We start from the raw sequence: 15,943 nt of genomic DNA, 5'->3' as shown, positions 1-15,943 counted from the left end.
TTGGAAGTTGACTGACTGATTCAGACATTGTGTTTGCTCTTGCTTCCCTGGTTCTTTGAATTGGGACGTGAGGGTGTCCATTTTAGATCTTTCCTGCTTTCTCTTGTGGGCATTTAATGCTATGTTTCCCTCTACACACTGCTTTCAATGTATCCCAGAGATTCTGGTATGTTGTGTCTTTGTTCTCATTGGTTTCAAAGAACATCTTTATTCTGTCTTCATTTCGCTATGTACCCAGTAGTCACTCAGGAGCAGATTGCTCCGTTTCCGTGTAGTTGAGCGGTTTTGAGTGAGTTTCTTCATCCTGAGGTCCAGTTTGACTGCCCTGTGGTCTGAGAGACGGTTGGTTGTAATTTCTGTTCTTTTGCATTTGCGGAGGAGTGCTTTCCTTCCAACTATGTGGTCAGTTTTGGAATAAGTGTGATGTGGTGCTGAGAAGAATGTATATTCTGTTGATTTGGGGTGGAGAGTTAATGTAGATGTCTATTCGGTCTGCTTGGTGCAGAGCTAAGTTCAGTTCCTGGATATCCTTTTCAACTTTCTGTCTCGTTGATCTGTTTCATGTTGACGGTGGGGTGTTAAAATCTCCCATTGCTATTGTGTGGGTGTCTAATTATCTTCTGATGACACTTGAAAGATCAAGAAGTAGAAGCGCAAAAAAGTTATGCGTCCAATATGACAAAGCTAGTAAGTGGTGGAATTGGAATGGGAACCCAGATGTCTAACTCCAGAGCCTAAGGGCTTGAGCCACCTCACAGTGGTGCCTCTAGAGAAAACCAGGTAAGCGCGCATTCAAAAGCAAAGGACTTTCAGTTGTTTTTAGCTTTTTTTTTATTTTTAATTTTTAACTTCATACAGACATTTATTCTGCGCCTGCCCCGGGGGCGGGGGAAAAATCGGGTGGGGGAGGGGAGGTTCAGACAGCCCCACAGAAGGGGAAGAGGCCCAAGAACGAAGACGATCAGGAGGCTGGTGGGCCTGGGGGCTGGCCTTGTTGCCAGAGGCCGGGGAAGTCCAGCTGGGCTGGGGGAGGCTAGTGGTGGAAGGCCAGAGGTCTGGGAGGGGCAGAGGGATGGGCACAGGCGCCAGGGGTGGCGGCAGGGTCTCCGGGGACTGGGAGTGGCGGCTGGGGCCTCGGGGAGCCCATTGGTGGAAGGACAGAGGTCTGGGAGGGGCAGAGGGATGGGGACAGGGACGACGGCCCGCGGCAGGGACTCCGGGGGACTGGGAGTCCGGGGTCGGGGTTAGTCTTGGCTTTTGGCCCTCTCCTGCCGCCGGCTGCTCCAGTTTCTTTCGCTTTGCGGCGAGGTGGACAGGGCTAGCTCTCGGGATCGATGGCAGTTTGGGAAGAGGCCTGGGGCTCAGGACAGGCCAGGGCGGCGGGAGAGGCGGACCGGTGGCGTGGCTGGATCTGGGCGCGCTGTCGAACCTTCCACATCGCCAGCTGCAGGCAGGCGTTTGCGTCCTCGCTGGAGTTGTGGCCGTCCTGGCTGTCCTGGATGATCTGTCCCAGGTAGTCGGCCGCGAGATTCCTGAGGGAACGCTTGTAGGGGAAACCCAGGTAGTGCGGGAAGAGCACGGCCGTGTCCACCACGGTGCTGTGGATCAGCTTGAGGGCCAGCAGATCGCTCTCCAGGCTGTGCCCGATGAGGATGGTTTGGGCGCTGAAAAAGCTCAGCAGGATGGCTTGGACTTCGGGCAACGTGACGCTCGTCTTGGCGACGTCGGCCTCGGTCACTCCGGAAAACCTGGTGTTGTAGTCCACGATCTCGTTGTCGGGCTTGACGAAGGTGTCGTACACCACCTGCATGTCGGCGTCCACCACGGTGACGCGGGTCAGCTCCAGGCCATGCGTGGTGTAGCACATCTCACAGTCCAAGGCGTAGATTCCTGGATAAGCGTCTGTGGAAAACTCTTTCTTGAAGGTCTTCACGAAGCCATGGAGGCTCTCCTTGCGGCCGTCCCGCACGTGCTGCTTTGCCACCTGGCAGCCCACTGAGCCAGGAGCAGCTGCACAGCAGGTGTACTGGCTAACCCGGCCTGCAGCCACTTGGCTGGAGCGGACCCGCCCCCAGTGATAATAACACAACTGGTCGCGTAGACACCGGCCCGAGGAGGACACCAGGTAGTCGGTGCCACAACGGCAGCAGACCCTGCAGGAGGAGTCGCCGGGCCCCTTCCCCTGGCCAGTGAAGAGGACGGCGCCTCCGGGCCGCTCGGGGTGCGGGAAGGGGTAGCCGTTCTCCTTGAGCTGGTCCTGGGTGAGCAGGAACTCCTGGAGGCGGCTGTACAGGGCGGCCCTGCTGAGGCCCGGCATGGAGCTGGGGGTCAGGCCCTTCAGTCTCTTGAGGGTGTTCAGGACCACATTCAGGTACATGTTCTTGTTGGGGCTGCAGTCGTAGGCCACCTTCTCCTCGTTCAGCGCCTTCTCCTCGGCCTCCTGCTTGGAGGCGCAGAACTTGAGACACTCTTTGGTGAACAGTTGGAGATAGCCTCGGCGGATGACGGTGGGGACTTGGCAGCGAGACCTTCGGAGGATAATGGGTTTCTTCCAAGTCGGTAAGGATGGACGACGGACGATTCGCTTAGAGCTGAGTGTGGTGGAGGTCTTGCATGCCCTCCCCCGTCTGTTGCGACCAGTCTTCCGTGGCTGTGTGCCGACCCTGGAGCCATTGGAGCGTTGGCTGCTGCCGGCCACCCGGGTTCTCTTGGCATCGGTGCGACCTGCGACCAAGCAGGGGCTGGGAAAGTGGGCGATCCTCTTCCTCTCCCTGGGGGCTGAGATGCGGACTCCACAGGGCCTCTCTGTCAGCCTTGGGGCGGCTGGCAAGCAGCAGGCCGACCCCCTCTGCGCGGGGAAGTACCACGCCTCCGTCGCCATCTTGGGCCACGCTGGGGGCACCGCCGGACCCCTATTCTGGGGCTCCGCCCGGATGTCCACGAGTGCTGAGGCCTGGTTGTGCATCTGGGGCCCGCAGAGCCCGAAGCTCTGGGCAGGCTGATGAGAGGGCAGTGGGAATTCTGGAGACTCGAGGGCCGCCTCCTCGGCCACCTTCTTGGCTTCTGGGTATGCAGGAGGGAACCAGCAGGGAGCTGTGGCTCGCAACATCTTGCTGACTTCGGGAACACCGACCTGGCTCTGCTCCACTCCCAAATGGCGGCTTGCCTCGTGGGGCGCCTCCTCGGCCACCTTCTTATCTTCTGGGTATGCAGGTGGGAACCAGCAGGGAGCTGTGGCTCGCAACATCTTGCTGCCTTCGGGAACACCGACCTGGCTCTGCTCCTCTCCCAAATGGCGGCTTGCCTCGTGGGCTGCCTCCTCGGCCACCTTCTTAGCTTCTGGGTATGCAGGTGGGAACCAGCAGGGAGCTGTGGCTCGCAACATCTTGCTGCCTTCGGGAGCACCAGCCTGGCTCTGCTACTCTCCCAACTGGCGGCGTCAATGAGTGGCGCGGCCGCCCCGCCTCACCTTTATACAGGCACAGGGCAGAGTGGGTGGGACTTCCCCTTCATTGGATTGGTGCTTCAGTCTAGTCACACTGAACCTCATCTTCCACGAGACTTCAGCTTGGGAATTCCTCAGGGGGTCCGCCCATGGAATCAACTGGAATTCCCGGTTGCCAACCTTGGAGCTAGGTTCCTTTTCTTAAGTTAATTGACTGTCCCTGCACAGCAGTCCTATAATAGCGAGTGGAATTGGGCTACCTAGGATTAAATTAAGGTTCAGGGAGGTTGGTCAGCTTGCTGGGCCCACACAGCAACCCATGGAGCCAGGACTGGGCCAGCAGTCTGCTGCATGCTGGAGGGCATGCCTCTCTCTGGGGTTGCCTTTCCCTGCTCTGTGCACTCCTCCACTGTGGGCAAACTGAAGACAGGAAGTGGACCGCATCCACTTCTCTCCCAGGATTTGGGCAATATTCAGTACAGGGGGTCTTCCGAAAGTTCATAGAAAATGTACATGGTGAGAAATCTATGCATGGATTTCAATTCGTTTTCACTAAAATAAACATGTACTAACTTCTTACAACCTTTCTGAACTGGATCTCATTGGAGGCACTAAGAAGGATGAGACATCCACTGAAAAGGCCTCCTATCAGTGCAACTTGAATTCCGCTAAAATTGCAGCAAGAGCAAACATCCAATTGACGGTGAAGCTTGGGTGGAAGAATGAAGAAATCATTGATGTTTGAAGAAAAGCTTCTAAGGACACTAGCCCAAAGAAATCAACTCTTTACGGAGGTATGGCTTGTTTCAAGAAGAGATGAGAAGATGTGGAAGATGAATCCTGCAGTGGCTGTGAAAACCATTGTGCCCAGATCAGCTGCAGTGACGACGAGAGCTATCAGTGGAAATTTTCAACAGGAGGGATCACGATCCTGGGGCACCTGTTTGACAAATTGTAACCGGAATTTGGAACATGGCTTTGCCAATATGATCCTGAAGACAAAGCGTCATCAAAGCGATGGCTACCAAGAGATGGCAGTGGTCCAGTGAAAGGAAAAGGAGGGCAGACCAAAGGCAACATCATGGCATCAGTGTTATGGGACGCTCAAGGCATTTTGCATGTTGACTTTCTGAAGAGCCAAACATCTGCTTATTAGGAGAGTGTTTTGCGAAACTTAGACAAAGCTTTGGTAGAAACATGCTGGGAAAGTCTCACTCGAGTCCTTTTTGACCACATCAATGCTCTGCTCATTCCTCTCATCAAACAAGGGCCATTTTGTCAGTTTCAATGGGCAATCCTTAGGAATTCACCTTCCAGGCTGGTTTCGTTCCTTCCAACTTCTTTTTGTTTCCTCATGAGAAAAAGTCTCCTTGCCTTGCTTGGAAAGATGAGAGAAAGTCTCGTTGCCTTGCTTGGAAAGATGAGAGATGAGATCCTCCTCTTGTCTCCCAGGACAGAATGGTCAGACTTGAGTTTCCTTTCTCCTCACTCTTGTCTTCCTTGAGGGAGCTGCTGTGCCAGACAGAACTGCTCCCGTGTCTAGACACTGGTAGACTCGTTGAAGATCCGCACAGGCAATCCTCCGTGGGGTCAAAGTGGAAGGACTTATTTCTTTAGGGCTCAGTAGTCCGCATCCTGACGCGCACCTTCAGCAGGCCAGGGTGGGGAAAAGGAGGGTGAAAGGGGGTGGCTCAGAGCCCGCTTCTTCAGCTTGGGGGTATCCTGGGAGGAACCGTTGTCCAGTGAGCAGCTCTTCGTCTCCACCAAATTCCCTAGGGGGAAATTTCTGGCAGCCCTTCTTGTTCAGCAGCTTATTGGGGCCAGGTGGACCTCGGCTAGTCACCAGCCGGTAGGCTTTTCTCCATTTCAGTTAGTTTTGCAAGTTGCCTAGGTGACTATTGACCTCATTATCCAGAACAGCAAAGGGACGAGGGGTGAGAAGAGTGGCCGTCTGGGTTTGCAGCATATTGCTGCCTTATAGGAGTTGTGCAGTCATCGGGTGTGTGGAACTCCACCTGGCTGATCGGTGGGAACGCCTCCACAAACTCGCTAAATTCAGTAGCTTTTGCCTTCCAAGATTCATTTGCCCAATGTAGAATGCTTTAAACGAACGAGCATGAAGAGTGCTGGGCCGGAAAGTGACGATACGGATGGTAGGGGCTCCTCGGAGTAGAGGAGTAGAGTTTTACTATGATAACTAGGAGGCAAATAACAAGGAGCTGAACGTGATGCATAATAAACGAAGCACACACTCACGAAGCTCCATACCAACTACATTCAAATGGTAATCATGATATTTGGAAATACAACTTAATGGGAAATCATTAAGTAATCTCATCCAACTTTCTTTAGTGGGTGGCAGGGCTATGGAGGGGAAACAGCAATGGTTCTGGTACCTCCTTAGCTTTCTTCCATTAAATTCACCCAACAAGCCTCCAGAGAAGATATTACTGCTTTGATATTACAAAGGGAAAGACAGGTATGGCATCTCTAAAGAGCACAATGTTCTAGGACTGGGATGACTTGAAATCCACACACACACATTTCTGAGACAATTTTGCCATAAGGTACCTTACACCTTACTGTAAACTTATTTTACAATAAGTCTTGAACATCATTCCAAGTTACCATTTGGAAGAGTTTCCTCCATTTGGTTTTGTTCTAGCTGCATAGTATTCTTCTGTAAGGATGAACGTACTCTGATTTAGTTAGCCAGCCTCTTACTGATGTACAATTAAGTCGTTTTTAAATCTTTCACTCTTGAAAATCTTGTTTCTCACACATAAATATTTGTATCCAATAAATAGTTGAAGTAGAATTGTTGGAGTTCGAGACCAGCCTGGCCAACATGGTGAAAACCCATCTCTCCTAGAAACACAAAATTGGCCGCACATGATGGGACATGCCTTTAATCTCAGCTGAGGCAGGAGAATCACTTCAGCCTGGGAGGCAGAGGTTGTGGTGAGCCGAAATCTTGCCACTGCACTCCAGCCTGGGGAACACGAGCGAAACCATATCCCCCCCAAAACAATAATAATAAATGTATATCTATCTATCTATCTATATATATAGGTACATATATCCAATAGAATCCTATTCAGCCTTGAAAAAGAAAGAAATCTTATCGTTAGCAACATGAATGAGCCTAGAGGATGTTCTACTGTGTGAAATAAAGCAAAGGCCAGACACAGTGGCTCAGGCCTGTAATCCCAGGACTTTGGGAGGAGAAGGGAGGAGGAAGAGTTGAGCCCAGGAGTTGGAGATCAACCATCTCTACAAAAAATACAAAAATTAGCCAGGTGTGGTGTTGGACGCCTGTAGTCCTAGCTACTCAGGAGGCTGAAGTGGGAGGATCTCTTGACCCCGGGAGGTGGAGGCCGTGGTGAGCCGTGTTTGTGTCACTGTACTCCAGCCTTGGTGACAGACTCCGACACTGTCTGAAAAAATACATCAATACATCATAAAGTTTTAAAAAGCAAACACAGAAATACAAATACTGCACGATCTCACTTCTATGTGCAATGTAAAAAAGTGGAACTCAGAGTCGTAGAGAGCAGAACGCTGCTTACCCGAGGCAGGGGCCGGGGAGGGATTGGGAGATGTTAGTCTAATGATACAAAATTTCAGATACGAATAGTTCTAGAGATATGTTGAACAGCACGGCAACTACAGTGGGTAACTATGGACTGTATACTTGAAATGTGCTATCAGAGTAGATTTGAAACATGTTCTCATCACCATAAAATCAGTATGTGAGGAAACGAATGTGTTAATTAGCTTGATTTTTGTGTCATTCCACAATGTATGCATATGTGAAACTTCATGTTGTACACCATAAATATATATCATTTTTATTTGTCAATTTAAAATGACAATTTAAATAAATTATAAAAATAAAATGAAATAACGTACACTGCAAAAGACTTTTATCTATTAAATCTCCAGAGAAGAACTCTAAGTTATAGAGGAAAGTAAAATTCCAGGAACGGTGAAATCCATCAGAAATGCCCTTCTTCAGCGCTTTCTGAAATTTGTCTGACACACTGGAAATCCAGTTCTTCACTAAGTCAGTGTTCTGGAAGTGTTAGTGTGTGTGTATATACGTGTGCGTGGGCTCACATACACAAATTAAATGAATGGAAATGTAAGCATCCAGATTATCAGTTTAATTTAGTTATCTATACATACACACACACACACACACTCACACACCGAAAACATTGACAAAATCAGCCATTCCACCAAAACTAGCTGCTTAGTGTCTCATCTCTCATTGAAGATTCCAAATAGAAAGGTGGATTTAAAGAGGCATGGCGGTTCATTCTCTCTTGGAGCCCTGTTGGAAGTTGACTGACTGATTCAGACATTGTGTTTGCTCTTGCTTCCCTGGTTCTTTGAATTGGGACGTGAGGGTGTCCATTTTAGATCTTTCCTGCTTTCTCTTGTGGGCATTTAATGCTATGTTTCCCTCTACACACTGCTTTCAATGTATCCCAGAGATTCTGGTATGTTGTGTCTTTGTTCTCATTGGTTTCAAAGAACATCTTTATTCTGTCTTCATTTCGCTATGTACCCAGTAGTCACTCAGGAGCAGATTGCTCCGTTTCCGTGTAGTTGAGCGGTTTTGAGTGAGTTTCTTCATCCTGAGGTCCAGTTTGACTGCCCTGTGGTCTGAGAGACGGTTGGTTGTAATTTCTGTTCTTTTGCATTTGCGGAGGAGTGCTTTCCTTCCAACTATGTGGTCAGTTTTGGAATAAGTGTGATGTGGTGCTGAGAAGAATGTATATTCTGTTGATTTGGGGTGGAGAGTTAATGTAGATGTCTATTCGGTCTGCTTGGTGCAGAGCTAAGTTCAGTTCCTGGATATCCTTTTCAACTTTCTGTCTCGTTGATCTGTTTCATGTTGACGGTGGGGTGTTAAAATCTCCCATTGCTATTGTGTGGGTGTCTAATTATCTTCTGATGACACTTGAAAGATCAAGAAGTAGAAGCGCAAAAAAGTTATGCGTCCAATATGACAAAGCTAGTAAGTGGTGGAATTGGAATGGGAACCCAGATGTCTAACTCCAGAGCCTAAGGGCTTGAGCCACCTCACAGTGGTGCCTCTAGAGAAAACCAGGTAAGCGCACATTCAAAAGCAAAGGACTTTCAGTTGTTTTTAGCTTTTTTTTTATTTTTAATTTTTAACTTCATACAGACATTTATTCTGCGCCTGCCCCGGGGGCGGGGGAAAAATCGGGTGGGGGAGGGGAGGTTCAGACAGCCCCACAGAAGGGGAAGAGGCCCAAGAACGAAGACGATCAGGAGGCTGGTGGGCCTGGGGGCTGGCCTTGTTGCCAGAGGCCGGGGAAGTCCAGGTGGGCTGGGGGAGGCTAGTGGTGGAAGGCCAGAGGTCTGGGAGGGTCAGAGGGATGGGCACAGGCGCCAGGGGTGGCGGCAGGGTCTCCGGGGACTGGGAGTGGCGGCTGGGGCCTCGGGGAGCCCATTGGTGGAAGGACAGAGGTCTGGGAGGGGCAGAGGGATGGGGACAGGGACGACGGCCCGCGGCAGGGACTCCGGGGGACTGGGAGTCCGGGGTCGGGGTTAGTCTTGGCTTTTGGCCCTCTCCTGCCGCCGGCTGCTCCAGTTTCTTTCGCTTTGCGGCGAGGTGGACAGGGCTAGCTCTCGGGATCGATGGCAGTTTGGGAAGAGGCCTGGGGCTCAGGACAGGCCAGGGCGGCGGGAGAGGCGGACCGGTGGCGTGGCTGGATCTGGGCGCGCTGTCGAACCTTCCACATCGCCAGCTGCAGGCAGGCGTTTGCGTCCTCGCTGGAGTTGTGGCCGTCCTGGCTGTCCTGGATGATCTGTCCCAGGTAGTCGGCCGCGACATTCCTGAGGGAACGCTTGTAGGGGAAACCCAGGTAGTGCGGGAAGAGCACGGCCGTGTCCACCACGGTGCTGTGGATCAGCTTGAGGGCCAGCAGATCGCTCTCCAGGCTGTGCCCGATGAGGATGGTTTGGGCGCTGAAAAAGCTCAGCAGGATGGCTTGGACTTCGGGCAACGTGACGCTCGTCTTGGCGACGTCGGCCTCGGTCACTCCGGAAAACCTGGTGTTGTAGTCCACGATCTCGTTGTCGGGCTTGACGAAGGTGTCGTACACCACCTGCATGTCGGCGTCCACCACGGTGACGCGGGTCAGCTCCAGGCCATGCGTGGTGTAGCACATCTCACAGTCCAAGGCGTAGATTCCTGGATAAGCGTCTGTGGAAAACTCTTTCTTGAAGGTCTTCACGAAGCCATGGAGGCTCTCCTTGCGGCCGTCCCGCACGTGCTGCTTTGCCACCTGGCAGCCCACTGAGCCAGGAGCAGCTGCACAGCAGGTGTACTGGCTAACCCGGCCTGCAGCCACTTGGCTGGAGCGGACCCGCCCCCAGTGATAATAACACAACTGGTCGCGTAGACAGCGGCCCGAGGAGGACACCAGGTAGTCGGTGCCACAACGGCAGCAGACCCTGCAGGAGGAGTCGCCGGGCCCCTTCCCCTGGCCAGTGAAGAGGACGGCGCCTCCGGGCCGCTCGGGGTGCGGGAAGGGGTAGCCGTTCTCCTTGAGCTGGTCCTGGGTGAGCAGGAACTCCTGGAGGCGGCTGTACAGGGCGGCCCTGCTGAGGCCCGGCATGGAGCTGGGGGTCAGGCCCTTCAGTCTCTTGAGGGTGTTCAGGACCACATTCAGGTAGATGTTCTTGTTGGGGCTGCAGTCGTAGGCCACCTTCTCCTCGTTCAGCGCCTTCTCCTCGGCCTCCTGCTTGGAGGCGCAGAACTTGAGACACTCTTTGGTGAACAGTTGGAGATAGCCTCGGCGGATGACGGTGGGGACTTGGCAGCGAGACCTTCGGAGGATAATGGGTTTCTTCCAAGTCGGTAAGGATGGACGACGGACGATTCGCTTAGAGCTGAGTGTGGTGGAGGTCTTGCATGCCCTCCCCCGTCTGTTGCGACCAGTCTTCCGTGGCTGTGTGCCGACCCTGGAGCCATTGGAGCGTTGGCTGCTGCCGGCCACCCGGGTTCTCTTGGCATCGGTGCGACCTGCGACCAAGCAGGGGCTGGGAAAGTGGGCGATCCTTTTCCTCTCCCTGGGGGCTGAGATGCGGACTCCACAGGGCCTCTCTGTCAGCCTTGGGGCGGCTGGCAAGCAGCAGGCCGACCCCCTCTGCGCGGGGAAGTACCACGCCTCCGTCGCCATCTTGGGCCACGCTGGGGGCACCGCCGGACCCCTATTCTGGGGCTCCGCCCGGATGTCCACGAGTGCTGAGGCCTGGTTGTGCATCTGGGGCCCGCAGAGCCCGAAGCTCTGGGCAGGCTGATGAGAGGGCAGTGGGAATTCTGGAGCCTCGAGGGCCGCCTCCTCGGCCACCTTCTTGGCTTCTGGGTATGCAGGAGGGAACCAGCAGGGAGCTGTGGCTCGCAACATCTTGCTGACTTCGGGAACACCGACCTGGCTCTGCTCCACTCCCAAATGGCGGCTTGCCTCGTGGGGCGCCTCCTCGGCCACCTTCTTATCTTCTGGGTATGCAGGTGGGAACCAGCAGGGAGCTGTGGCTCGCAACATCTTGCTGCCTTCGGGAACACCGACCTGGCTCTGCTCCTCTCCCAAATGGCGGCTTGCCTCGTGGGCCGCCTCCTCGGCCACCTTCTTAGCTTCTGGGTATGCAGGTGGGAACCAGCAGGGAGCTGTGGCTCGCAACATCTTGCTGCCTTCGGGAGCACCAGCCTGGCTCTGCTACTCTCCCAACTGGCGGCTTCAATGAGTGGCGCGGCCGCCCCGCCTCACCTTTATACAGGCACAGGGCAGAGTGGGTGGGACTTCCCCTTCATTGGATTGGTGCTTCAGTCTAGTCACACTGAACCTCATCTTCCACGAGACTTCAGCTTGGGAATTCCTCAGGGGGTCCGCCCATGGAATCAACTGGAATTCCCGGTTGCCAACCTTGGAGCTAGGTTCCTTTTCTTAAGTTAATTGACTGTCCCTGCACAGCAGTCCTATAATAGCGAGTGGAATTGGGCTACCTAGGATTAAATTAAGGTTCAGGGAGGTTGGTCAGCTTGCTGGGCCCACACAGCAACCCATGGAGCCAGGACTGGGCCAGCAGTCTGCTGCATGCTGGAGGGCATGCCTCTCTCTGGGGTTGCCTTTCCCTGCTCTGTGCACTCCTCCACTGTGGGCAAACTGAAGACAGGAAGTGGACCGCATCCACTTCTCTCCCAGGATTTGGGCAATATTCAGTACAGGGGGTCTTCCGAAAGTTCATAGAAAATGTACATGGTGAGAAATCTATGCATGGATTTCAATTCGTTTTCACTAAAATAAACATGTACTAACTTCTTACAACCTTTCTGAACTGGATCTCATTGGAGGCACTAAGAAGGATGAGACATCCACTGAAAAGGCCTCCTATCAGTGCAACTTGAATTCCGCTAAAATTGCAGCAAGAGCAAACATCCAATTGACGGTGAAGCTTGGGTGGAAGAATGAAGAAATCATTGATGTTTGAAGAAAAGCTTCTAAGGACACTAGCCCAAAGAAATCAACTCTTTACGGAGGTATGGCTTGTTTCAAGAAGAGATGAGAAGATGTGGAAGATGAATCCTGCAGTGGCTGTGAAAACCATTGTGCCCAGATCAGCTGCAGTGACGACGAGAGCTATCAGTGGAAATTTTCAACAGGAGGGATCACGATCCTGGGGCACCTGTTTGACAAATTGTAACCGGAATTTGGAACATGGCTTTGCCAATATGATCCTGAAGACAAAGCGTCATCAAAGCGATGGCTACCAAGAGATGGCAGTGGTCCAGTCAAAGGAAAAGGAGGGAAGACCAAAGGCAACATCATGGCATCAGTGTTATGGGACGCTCAAGGCATTTTGCATGTTGACTTTCTGAAGAGCCAAACATCTGCTTATTAGGAGAGTGTTTTGCGAAACTTAGACAAAGCTTTGGTAGAAACATGCTGGGAAAGTCTCACTCGAGTCCTTTTTGACCACATCAATGCTCTGCTCATTCCTCTCATCAAACAAGGGCCATTTTGTCAGTTTCAATGGGCAATCCTTAGGAATTCACCTTCCAGGCTGGTTTCGTTCCTTCCAACTTCTTTTTGTTTCCTCATGAGAAAAAGTCTCCTTGCCTTGCTTGGAAAGATGAGAGAAAGTCTCGTTGCCTTGCTTGGAAAGATGAGAGATGAGATCCTCCTCTTGTCTCCCAGGACAGAATGGTCAGACTTGAGTTTCCTTTCTCCTCACTCTTGTCTTCCTTGAGGGAGCTGCTGTGCCAGACAGAACTGCTCCCGTGTCTAGACACTGGTAGACTCGTTGAAGATCCGCACAGGCAATCCTCCGTGGGGTCAAAGTGGAAGGACTTATTTCTTTAGGGCTCAGTAGTCCGCATCCTGACGCGCACCTTCAGCAGGCCAGGGTGGGGAAAAGGAGGGTGAAAGGGGGTGGCTCAGAGCCCGCTTCTTCAGCTTGGGGGTATCCTGGGAGGAACCGTTGTCCAGTGAGCAGCTCTTCGTCTCCACCAAATTCCCTAGGGGGAAATTTCTGGCAGCCCTTCTTGTTCAGCAGCTTATTGGGGCCAGGTGGACCTCGGCTAGTCACCAGCCGGTAGGCTTTTCTCCATTTCAGTTAGTTTTGCAAGTTGCCTAGGTGACTATTGACCTCATTATCCAGAACAGCAAAGGGACGAGGGGTGAGAAGAGTGGCCGTCTGGGTTTGCAGCATATTGCTGCCTTATAGGAGTTGTGCAGTCATCGGGTGTGTGGAACTCCACCTGGCTGATCGGTGGGAACGCCTCCACAAACTCGCTAAATTCAGTAGCTTTTGCCTTCCAAGATTCATTTGCCCAATGTAGAATGCTTTAAACGAACGAGCATGAAGAGTGCTGGGCCGGAAAGTGACGATACGGATGGTAGGGGCTCCTCGGAGTAGAGGAGTAGAGTTTTACTATGATAACTAGGAGGCAAATAACAAGGAGCTGAACGTGATGCATAATAAACGAAGCACACACTCACGAAGCTCCATACCAACTACATTCAAATGGTAATCATGATATTTGGAAATACAACTTAATGGGAAATCATTAAGTAATCTCATCCAACTTTCTTTAGTGGGTGGCAGGGCTATGGAGGGGAAACAGCAATGGTTCTGGTACCTCCTTAACTTTCTTCCATTAAATTCACCCAACAAGCCTCCAGAGAAGATATTACTGCTTTGATATTACAAAGGGAAAGACAGGTATGGCATCTCTAAAGAGCACAATGTTCTAGGACTGGGATGACTTGAAATCCACACACACACATTTCTGAGACAATTTTGCCATAAGGTACCTTACACCTTACTGTAAACTTATTTTACAATAAGTCTTGAACATCATTCCACGTTACCATTTGGAAGAGTTTCCTCCATTTGGTTTTGTTCTAGCTGCATAGTATTCTTCTGTAAGGATGAACGTACTCTGATTTAGTTAGCCAGCCTCTTACTGATGTACAATTAAGTCGTTTTTAAATCTTTCACTCTTGAAAATCTTGTTTCTCACACATAAATATTTGTATCCAATAAATAGTTGAAGTAGAATTGTTGGAGTTCGAGACCAGCCTGGCCAACATGGTGAAAACCCATCTCTCCTAGAAACACAAAATTGGCCGCACATGATGGGACATGCCTTTAATCTCAGCTGAGGCAGGAGAATCACTTCAGCCTGGGAGGCAGAGGTTGTGGTGAGCCGAAATCTTGCCACTGCACTCCAGCCTGGGGAACACGAGCGAAACCATATCCCCCCCAAAACAATAATAATAAATGTATATCTATCTATCTATCTATATATATAGGTACATATATCCAATAGAATCCTATTCAGCCTTGAAAAAGAAAGAAATCTTATCGTTAGCAACATGAATGAGCCTAGAGGATGTTCTACTGTGTGAAATAAAGCAAAGGCCAGACACAGTGGCTCAGGCCTGTAATCCCAGGACTTTGGGAGGAGAAGGGAGGAGGAAGAGTTGAGCCCAGGAGTTGGAGATCAACCATCTCTACAAAAAATACAAAAATTAGCCAGGTGTGGTGTTGGACGCCTGTAGTCCTAGCTACTCAGGAGGCTGAAGTGGGAGGATCTCTTGACCCCGGGAGGTGGAGGCCGTGGTGAGCCGTGTTTGTGTCACTGTACTCCAGCCTTGGTGACAGACTCCGACACTGTCTGAAAAAATACATCAATACATCATAAAGTTTTAAAAAGCAAACACAGAAATACAAATACTGCACGATCTCACTTCTATGTGCAATGTAAAAAAGTGGAACTCAGAGTCGTAGAGAGCAGAACGCTGCTTACCCGAGGCAGGGGCCGGGGAGGGATTGGGAGATGTTAGTCTAATGATACAAAATTTCAGATACGAATAGTTCTAGAGATATGTTGAACAGCACGGCAACTACAGTGGGTAACTATGGACTGTATACTTGAAATGTGCTATCAGAGTAGATTTGAAACATGTTCTCATCACCATAAAATCAGTATGTGAGGAAACGAATGTGTTAATTAGCTTGATTTTTGTGTCATTCCACAATGTATGCATATGTGAAACTTCATGTTGTACACCATAAATATATATCATTTTTATTTGTCAATTTAAAATGACAATTTAAATAAATTATAAAAATAAAATGAAATAACGTACACTGCAAAAGACTTTTATCTATTAAATCTCCAGAGAAGAACTCTAAGTTATAGAGGAAAGTAAAATTCCAGGAACGGTGAAATCCATCAGAAATGCCCTTCTTCAGCGCTTTCTGAAATTTGTCTGACACACTGGAAATCCAGTTCTTCACTAAGTCAGTGTTCTGGAAGTGTTAGTGTGTGTGTATATACGTGTGCGTGGGCTCACATACACAAATTAAATGAATGGAAATGTAAGCATCCAGATTATCAGTTTAATTTAGTTATCTATACATACACACACACACACACACTCACACACCGAAAACATTGACAAAATCAGCCATTCCACCAAAACTAGCTGCTTAGTGTCTCATCTCTCATTGAAGATTCCAAATAGAAACGTGGATTTAAAGAGGCATGGCGGTTCATTCTCTCTTGGAGCCCTGTTGGAAGTTGACTGACTGATTCAGACATTGTGTTTGCTCTTGCTTCCCTGGTTCTTTGAATTGGGACGTGAGGGTGTCCATTTTAGATCTTTCCTGCTTTCTCTTGTGGGCATTTAATGCTATGTTTCCCTCTACACACTGCTTTCAATGTATCCCAGAGATTCTGGTATGTTGTGTCTTTGTTCTCATTGGTTTCAAAGAACATCTTTATTCTGTCTTCATTTCGCTATGTACCCAGTAGTCACTCAGGAGCAGATTGCTCCGTTTCCGTGTAGTTGAGCGGTTTTGAGTGAGTTTCTTCATCCTGAGGTCCAGTTTGACTGCCCTGTGGTCTGAGAGACGGTTGGTTGTAATTTCTGTTCTTTTGCATTTGCG

This window comes from Pongo abelii, chromosome 7, assembly GCF_028885655.2.
Source record: "Pongo abelii isolate AG06213 chromosome 7, NHGRI_mPonAbe1-v2.0_pri, whole genome shotgun sequence".
Classification (NCBI taxonomy): Eukaryota; Metazoa; Chordata; class Mammalia; order Primates; family Hominidae; genus Pongo; species Pongo abelii.
This window is presented reverse-complemented; position numbering follows the sequence as displayed.